General features: G+C 44.1%; 1 protein-coding gene across 1 annotated transcript in view; it reads left to right on the top strand.

Moving 5' to 3' along the window:
- The first annotated feature begins 230 nt into the window (after positions 1-230).
- The window catches only part of ATP6V1A (ATPase H+ transporting V1 subunit A), a 29494-nt gene continuing 21043 nt past the window's right edge, over positions 231-8681 (top strand). The window contains exon 1 of the mRNA XM_085069792.1: positions 231-382. The gene's annotated coding sequence lies outside the window, so the exon portion shown is untranslated. The remainder of the gene's footprint in view (positions 383-8681) is intronic.

Genomic DNA, 8681 nt, shown 5'->3' with positions numbered 1-8681 from the left:
GACCTCTCACCTCACGCCGCGCGCGCGCCCGCGCCCCGCCCGCCCCGCCCCGCCCCTCCCGCGCGCCCCCGCCGCGCACGCGCCGCGCCCCGCGGGGCGGGGGGAGGATGCTGACGCTCCCGCGCGCCCCGGGGGCGGGGCGGAGCCGCCGTCACGTGGCACAGAACGACCAATCGGCGCGCCCCGCCGCGCCCGGGGCACTCCCGCCCGGAAGCGGCCCTGGCTGGGCGGCCGAAGCTCCGCCCGGAGTTGGGCAGGGCCGGCGCCCGGCGCTTCCGGTGTGCGGCGCGGCGCATGCGCGCGGGGCCCGGCGTCAGCTGATCAGCGCCGCCTTTGCCGCCGCAGGGAGTCGGGCGGATTCGGGCGCGCCGGGCCGGCCCAGGTGAGACGCTCGGCCCCCTCTCCCCCTGCCCTGCCCCGCACCGCTCTCTCCGCCGCTCCCGAGCCGCGCCCGGGGGTCGCGGGGAAGGCTGGGTCGGCTCCCGCCGCTGCCCGCCCCGCTCGGAGCCTGCCGGGAAGGACGCGCTCTCCCCGCGGAGCCGCTCGCAGAGGCAGCGCGGCCCCGGCTGTGCGGGGCGGCTGGCGCCGGGCCCTGGGCAGCCGAGTGACCTTCACGGGGCCGTGACCCGCGGGAGAGCCGCGGCAGGCGGGCGGGTGCTTGCCGGCCCCGCTTCGCAGCGAGAGGAGACCGGGATGCAAAGCCCCTGAATGAAAAACCTGCCGAGCGCTCTCCAGACGCCCAGTGAGATGCCTTAGGGTTAGCCAGGATTCCGTACAGAAGAGGGACGGGGCGATAACGGCTGGGTTCCTATGCCGGTCATCCCACCATCTTGCGGGGCTGGATGTGGATGTGGATGTGGATGTGGATGTGGATGTTTCCTTGCCCGCAGCCCAGCAGAGCCACAGCAGGGCTGGGGAGGAGCAGGGTTGCTGCTGCTCCTCACTGCAGCAGAGCACAGCCGGTGTTTTGTGCTTGAATGGACTGGCAGCACATCGAATGTGCTTCCTGTTCTGTAGCCAGTGACACAGTCCTGGTGTGGATGAGGTGTTCCAGACATCACACTTGGCATTCACTTAAAGGCGAGAACAAAATCCTGCACGACTGGATTCTGTGTGATGTTCGTGTTACAGGTAGCTGTGACATTGGACTATGTGACACATATGTGTCAAGACCTGGCCATTCAGTGCAGTTGCCCAAAGTTATTTGCTTTCTTAGGAAGAAAGTAAAGTCTTTCTTCCTACGGTTTTACTGTCTTCCATCAGAATTTGCACTCCTGCTGGGCATAAAAGCAATTTGGTGATAGTTTTATTCATTGTAATGCAATACTTCAGCAGAGTACACTGGCTATTTGATCTAGCACGGTATTTCAAATGCTAATTCTGCTTGACGGAGTAGAGAGGGGGTGGAAAAGTAGGAAAACCTGCTGACAGACTGCTAGAAGTGATTTATTAGCAAGAACATGCCAAATACAAGCTGGCATTTACAAGTGGAAGTTTGAGTAGCTGAGGCAGATCTTCAGTGTGTTGTAAGTTATGCTGTATTTGTGTTGACTTCTGCACGGTGCAGATCCACAGCAGCTGAACGTTTGGCTTCTCTGTGCAGTATGTTCAAAAGCCTTTTCAATGACCAAAACGAAATATTTAATAATGTCTACATTTTACAATTTTCTACATGAAATGAGATCAGAATCTACGGGTCTTTGAATTACCAAAAATACTGCAGGTTATTTTTGCTGTGCCTGTCTGTTATATGAAGTCCTCTGAGAAAGCTTTATTCCTTTATGTAGGGAAAAAAGTCTTAATTTTGTGATCAGGTGGCAAAGTGTGACATTCAGAAATACTAAATCACCATGGACATCAGCTTGAGAGAACAGGGAAGGAGAAGTTAAGGCAACGGTGGAAAATGGCTGCTGGCATCAGCTGACTGTTCAAAGGGGGGTTGTAGTCTTGTGTTGCAATAGTAACACAAGATCTCTGTTTCCTGTAAATGCTGCCTTGTCATTTTCCAAATCAAGAATTATTGTCTACAGGTAGTGCTAATAGGGTTGACTTATTAGTGATTAGTGTTGCTTGCTTAATTTTTATAGAGCATTAGCTTAAATTTAGCTTTTAGTGTGGTCTAAGTATATCTTAACAGTAAAAAATGTTAAGGTATACTTAGACCAAAATAAACGTAAATCATTGATCCTGATTTACAAAGTCTGTGGGCCTGAAGTGTCCTCTTGCCCTGCTCTAAACTTTTTTCCAGTATGTCTTTATGCATTTATCTTCCAGACTTGCATGGGTGTTGTTGTTACACATTGTCATCCAAAGCTGCTGCAGATCAGCAGGTTACCAGATGATTCATCTGAAGATACTTTCAGAGGCACTGTGCTTTTCCCCTTTCAGTTTGGATGCCCTAATGCTGTGTCTTCATGTTCTCAAGCCCTGAAAGTTCCTGCTGATGGGTTTCCCTTGTGCTTTTAAATTGCATATTTGTAAGCTATGGCTACCTTCCTAATTACTCTTTTAGAAAAAGGATTACAGGATAACTTACTTGGGATCTTTGGTTACTTTGATGTTGACCATAAAGTGTTGAATGCTACTGCTAGCCAAGTAGTAATCCTTCTTTTTTTTCTCTCTGTCTTTTTAAGAAAACCCTACAAAACACAAACCATGCAAAACCCAATGTTACATTGCCTGAAATATGCTCTTTTCTCCATGCTTGTTTCATTGGTTAAGAAGTGGGGGATTTCAGACTTGGAAATGCTGAGGTATTGTTGAACAATGGTATCCACATGATTTTTTTAGGCTGGAATTGTACCAAGGAAAACAGACCGTGTAGTCAACTGGAATATCATGCTCATTAATTCTGACTCTACATCTTAAAACATGTGACTTCTTTAGCCTTCCAGCTGGGCAGAGAGAAGTGGTGTTGTACTCTAGCAGAAGAAGAAGAAGGAATTTAAACTTTTCAGCCTTTTTTTTTTCCTGTACAGAATAAGCCAATAATCACCTAAATGTCCAACATGCAAGACTGGCTTAGACTGGATCTTCTGTTTGTCATTGTTGTACCTTTTTTATGGTATAAAATGTTTTTTTGCTCCTCTTGGATATGTTCACTCAATTTTTCCCTTTGAGAGTGGACAGCTGAGCTTATACCAAATTCTTGGGTTTGGTCATCTCTCACGGTATTAAGTTCTACACTCTTATCAATGTTTTTTGTTTGGTTTCATCCAAGCATTTACTTCTCCTGTGTTTGTCAAACTCTCAAGCTCAACACCCCCATAGTTTGGAAACATCGACTGTTTGCTGCCAGCTTTTTAGAATTCCATACATTATATGGCTATTCTAACAGACTTTGCCTTCCAAGGCCTGGCTTTACTGAAATGATACACTTTGAGAATGAGTAAGATGTATATGGATAAATCCTGAAAGTCCTAAACTAACAGACCTTGTTACTACCACTTAACCAAATGACAGATGAAGGCCAGTTTTAGCTGCTGAACTTATTTTCTTGCTTCACCAGCTTGATTACTCCTCTGAGCTTGTGTAATGGTAAATTTCAGTGTCATTACTCACTCTCTTCAGAAATTATTTGTCTGACAGTGGCCCCTCTTGACAGTTCTTTGAATTCTGTCATAGTTTACAATATTTTGGGAAGTCTGTTAACTTCAAGTGTTCAAATCAAAAGTAATCATCAAGGACTAAAACTAGTATGGGAAGCTGCCCCAGTTAACTGAGACTCATTGTGCTGAACAGATAAATGAACTAAAAAGCCTGCTGAAGATAGACACATTGCAGATGTAAATGTTTAAGAGAAGTAGTGTTCTAGAGGGTCTCTGTAATATGAATGCCTTATCTTTGTCTTTCCTAATCAATTGAAGAGTGGTTGTGCTGTAAAGATTAAACCAGGATCATGGCCAAGTTGAAATGTTGGTTCTCTGGTGAGTTTCAGCTGACCAGTCTACCCAACTGTGTTTCTACCAGACAGCATCCCAAGAAAAATGACAAAATGCATGCTGTGAAGATGCTGTGTCCCATCTTTAGGCTGATGTAAGCTATACTTGCTTACTGAAGTGGTTTGTGGTGGTTCATGTAAGAGAGAGGTGGTTTGGATGTCTTTGGTGCTGGTCTGTGTTCAGTGCCCTAAGCATGAACAGCAGTCCTGTTGTGGTTGGGATGGTTAAGTGTGAGAAGGTGTAGGAAGGATATGGGAAAAGCCATTGTCTTTATGGAGAGACAGCTGTGCCTTTATGGGACTAGCTTGTAGCTGGACAAAAGCTTTCAGGTATGCAAGTTTTGTATAAGGGCCTGAAGAATGACTTGACAGGTTTTTAATATCCGAGCAAAGAAACTTCATCTTCCAGGAACTTTTAGTTGGGGCAAACTTTTGGTCCTTGTCGTTGTTACACTGTATCATTACTTTATTTCCCACCCTGAAAGTAAGACCTTAAAAAGCAGCTCTCCAGAAAAAACCCCTAAAAAGGTATTTTTGACTAAATGCAGACTACATTGGTAAAGATGTCTGAATAGGCAATTTTATTATGTGAATTGCTTATAGATCCTTGAAGTTTTCAGGGTTTTGTTATCATGAGATAAAACTGCATCACCTAGTAGATGTTCAGACAACACCATGATATGTGGGTTAAACGATGTTGAAATTCAGTTGGAAGGGCCTCTAGCTGTTTTAAAGAAGCTGTAAATACTTCAGGTAATTGAACATAAAATTTTCAAATGTAACTTAACTTCTTTTAAAACATAAAGATGCAGTTTTCCATTACAGAAAAAGTCAACCTCAACTTAATTTCCTTTTACTGGAATCCTGTGCCAAATAGGTGTGTTTTTGATTCCAGCCAGGTGTTTCATTATAGTAAAGGTGCTATAAAAGACTACTTCTGTCTGCTGGGGATGTTGGATCTTTCTCAAAGGTTTTCATGCAGACTCACTCGTGGTTCAGCTCTTCAAACCAGGAGTCAAATACCTTGCATAATAAACTGAAGATTCCATAATATCCTAACTTTACAAATGATCTGAAATGTAAGTGTAATGATGAAATGCTTATTCCAAACTCATGCGCAGTATTTTAGGCATTACACCTGGGGACAAAGAGTTAGGCTGTGGTGAAACTTGAAGAGGAAACTGAGCCTGACTTGAAAATCTAGCGGCAGTTGTTTTGTCAAATTGCACACCTTTTGTCTGTCGAGGTAAGATCTTCAGCTCTTCAGAAGTGGCTCTGCTGAACTGTAGTAAAGTTTGCTGCTATAGTTGCTTACAGCTATGTAATAATCTCATTTTAATGTTTGTCATCTTAAAGGTTAGAGCAACAAACAGTATTTCAAATAATGATGCCAAATACACCTGAAAGTCGAGTGACTTTTACTTAATAAAAGCAAAGGTGGATTTTAGTTTGGCAGTAATGTTAGTGAGGTTAATGAAGACTGTTCATCTTGAGGAAATGACTGAGCATTGCACTGAGCAGATGGCTGCAGAACTTTTCAGCCCTAGCAGCTAGCTGACAGGATCAGGATACGAAAAGAAGGTCACTGTAGAACACAGAAATGAATATTGTATTAGTGTTCTGTATTATGGTTTGGATTTCGGTTGCATTAGATCTTCTTTTGTGTGAAAGTCTATCAAGTGAAAGAAAGGGCAGAATGTGTAGCAGGCTGACAGGAATGTCAAATTTTTTACAGTAGTAAAATTGTGAAGCAGTGTAGCAAGTAAGAGCTAAGGAGAGGCTCATCAATTTCCCCTCTGCAGAAGACTCAGCTGAGAGGAAAGAATTGGTATAGAAAACCCTATTATGGAAAACTCTAGCATATGAGTCAGCTGATGAAGATATTTTTCATGTGGACAATATGGTTTTCTCTAGTAACAGGAGTATTTTAATGGATTAAACTAGGATTTTTATCAATTCTAGATGTGGCATGATAGCTGCGTTTGATGTTTGAAGGCCACTTATCTACTGAGCTCAGATCATCAGTGGGTCAAAGCACTTACAGTGAACACCTTGCCAGCCTTTCTATCTAGTTTTATTTCTGCTGCTAACTTCTTGGTCGTGTTCAAGCACAGCTTTGTTCTAGTACTGCTCTGGGCTAACTGAAGGAATTTCCCAAGCTGCTGAATAAAAGCTTGGGTGCTGGAGTACCAGTTTGTGATGGTGGTACACCTTGCGTGAACAGACTTCGCTCCCCACCTTTGCTTTGGGAATATATACTTATGTTGTATATATGTATCAAATATGAATATATTGTTATATCTTTAGCTTGTATGCAAGGCATGATGTTTGTTTGAAGTATCAGACTTGTATGTATTGGCATGCCCACAGGTAAGTCCCCATCTGTTTTGAGGGGAGGACAGTAGGAGCCTGTGATGGATTTCATGAGTTCAGTGTTGCCTGGTCTCACTTTGTTGGCATTGCATGCTGCACAAGTCTCTTTCCTGCCTCTTTCCTTTAATACACGTGGATTTACGTGTACATGTGCTGAGCAAAGCAGCATGATGTGAGAAGAAGGCACTTATAGGAACCCAGGGAAAAATTTCTGTGAAAGATAAATTGTCTTGTAGGGCTGCAGATGGGTCCACAGTGCATATCTGAGCATTGCTTAAGCAGCTTCCTGATTTATCCAGAGCAGAGATGGCCTCAAAGTGCCATGTGACAACTGAAATTGTATGAATAACTAAATGGAAGAATGTCCATATCATTGAGTTTAAGAAATAATCCCCCTAGCTCAGAGCTTATGGCAGGAAGGTTGGTGGTGTTCTCTTCACAATGTCTGTGTCATGAGCAGAATGAGCCACATGGTTGTGTTGAGCACAGGACGTGACTCCTGCCTGGTTTCATTAGAGTGCAGATGACACAGTTGGAAGGTGTTTGATATTGCAGAGGGTTCTGCTGCCATACAAAGGGACCTTGACAGACTGGAAAAAATAGGCTGACAGGAATTCCATGTAGTTTGACAGAGGGAAGTGCAAAGTCCTGCACTAGCAGAATAACCACATACCCTGTTGCAGGCTGAGGACTGAATGAATGCTGAAAAGAACTGGAGGTCCCCAGGCTGAACATCAGCTGGCAATGTACCATTCTGGCAAAGGCAGCTAGCACTGTCCTGGGCTGAGTTTGGAAGAATCCCACCAATGGGTTCAGGGAGGTGGTTTTTCACCTTGGTTAAGCTTGATGGAAACCACGTCTGGAGTGCTGGGTCTGGTTCTGGATTCTCCAGTAGAAGAAAGAAATGGCTTAATGGTATGCATCCAGAAAAGGGCCACAAAGACTGTTAAGCATTTGGAGATAGGAAAAGAGGATGAGAGAGCTGGGATTATGTAGCCTCAATGAAAGAAGGCTCTGAGAATCTTACTGTAAAGTATATAAACACCTGATTGGAGAGAGCAAAGAAGATGGAGCCAGACTCTTCTCAGTGGTGCCTGCTGAAGTAACAAGACACAATGGACACAAACTGAAATACAGGGAATTAATTCCCTTTAAACATAAGAAAACACTTTTTACTGCAAGGTTGTCTGAACACAAACAGGTTGCCCGAAGGGTTGTGGTGTCTTCATCCGTGGAGGTAATCAAACCCCATCTGGATGTGGCCCTGAGCAGCCTACATCAGCTTGGTTGGAGCTGGGCACTGGAAGTAGATGAATGCCAGAGGTGCCTTCAAGCCAGTTATTTAGTGACTGAGAAATCTGGAGCAATTTTCCTTGCTGTGTTAGAGTAAATTTACAACTCTGCATACTATGAAGGAGTAGATTTCCTGAGAATACTATTGGGCTTCCTTTCCCAGTGACCTGTGTTAGAGTTCTGGGCATGTTGTTTCTTCTGGTACAATATCCCAAATTCTAGATATGAAAATGCTGCCAAACTTCTGCCTTTGTCTAGTAATTCAGGCGCTGTATTTTTTTTAATACTTCCTCTTAAAGATATCATCTGTTAGAAGGGGAAGTATAAACTGTCGCAGTTACAGGAAATCTGTGTCAGTGATTATCCTATTATTTATGAGGCCCTTGCAACAGATCTTCATGCAGCTGGACACTGGGATTTATGCACTGTGCCAGAGTCTGTTCAGGTGAACACAGTAAATGTTGGCAGTCTTGAATCTGAAGCATCACTTCAGTGTGACACTAAGCTGATTGTCCAGTGTGGGTGGTGATATTTACTATCCTGTAATATCTAGGTTTTTACTAAGAAGAGAAGGAAGTAGAATTTTCTTTGGAAAACTTTCTTTGACTACATTTTACTGTTCATGCCTATTAAGCTTTCCTGGATATCAAATGTAAGGGCTTATATTCTGACTCTGTTTTTCTACCCTTGGAAATCAAAACACATTAGTCTGTTTCAGATATACTAAAATCTATGACCTTACTTCAAAGTTACTCCAGCAGAATGAATCCTAGCACTGGCAGCTTATTAACGTAATGCTGAATTACTAATATTGTGCTGTTTATTACAGTTTTGGTTAGTGTATTTAAGCTTTTGTGCCAATTTGAAGTGTTGGTAATCCTAGACCTTGCGAAGATAGACTTGAGAAGTTGCAAAGACTGCCAGCAGCTGTCACTCAGGGTGCCACAGCACTCTGCTTTGCTGAGGTGCTGGATGTTGTGCAGTTGCATTACTGCTTCTGCTGGCCAGGGGAAAGGCTTCTGAGCAAAAGGAAGCCCCACAAGACTCTTGGAGGCAATCAATACTGCTGAACGTA

This window comes from Lichenostomus cassidix, chromosome 1 (assembly GCF_008360975.1).
Source record: "Lichenostomus cassidix isolate B80296 chromosome 1, HeHo_3.0, whole genome shotgun sequence".
Lineage (NCBI taxonomy): Eukaryota > Metazoa > Chordata > Aves > Passeriformes > Meliphagidae > Lichenostomus > Lichenostomus cassidix.
Note: the sequence above shows the minus strand (reverse complement) of the source record. Positions and strands in the feature narration are given on the sequence as shown.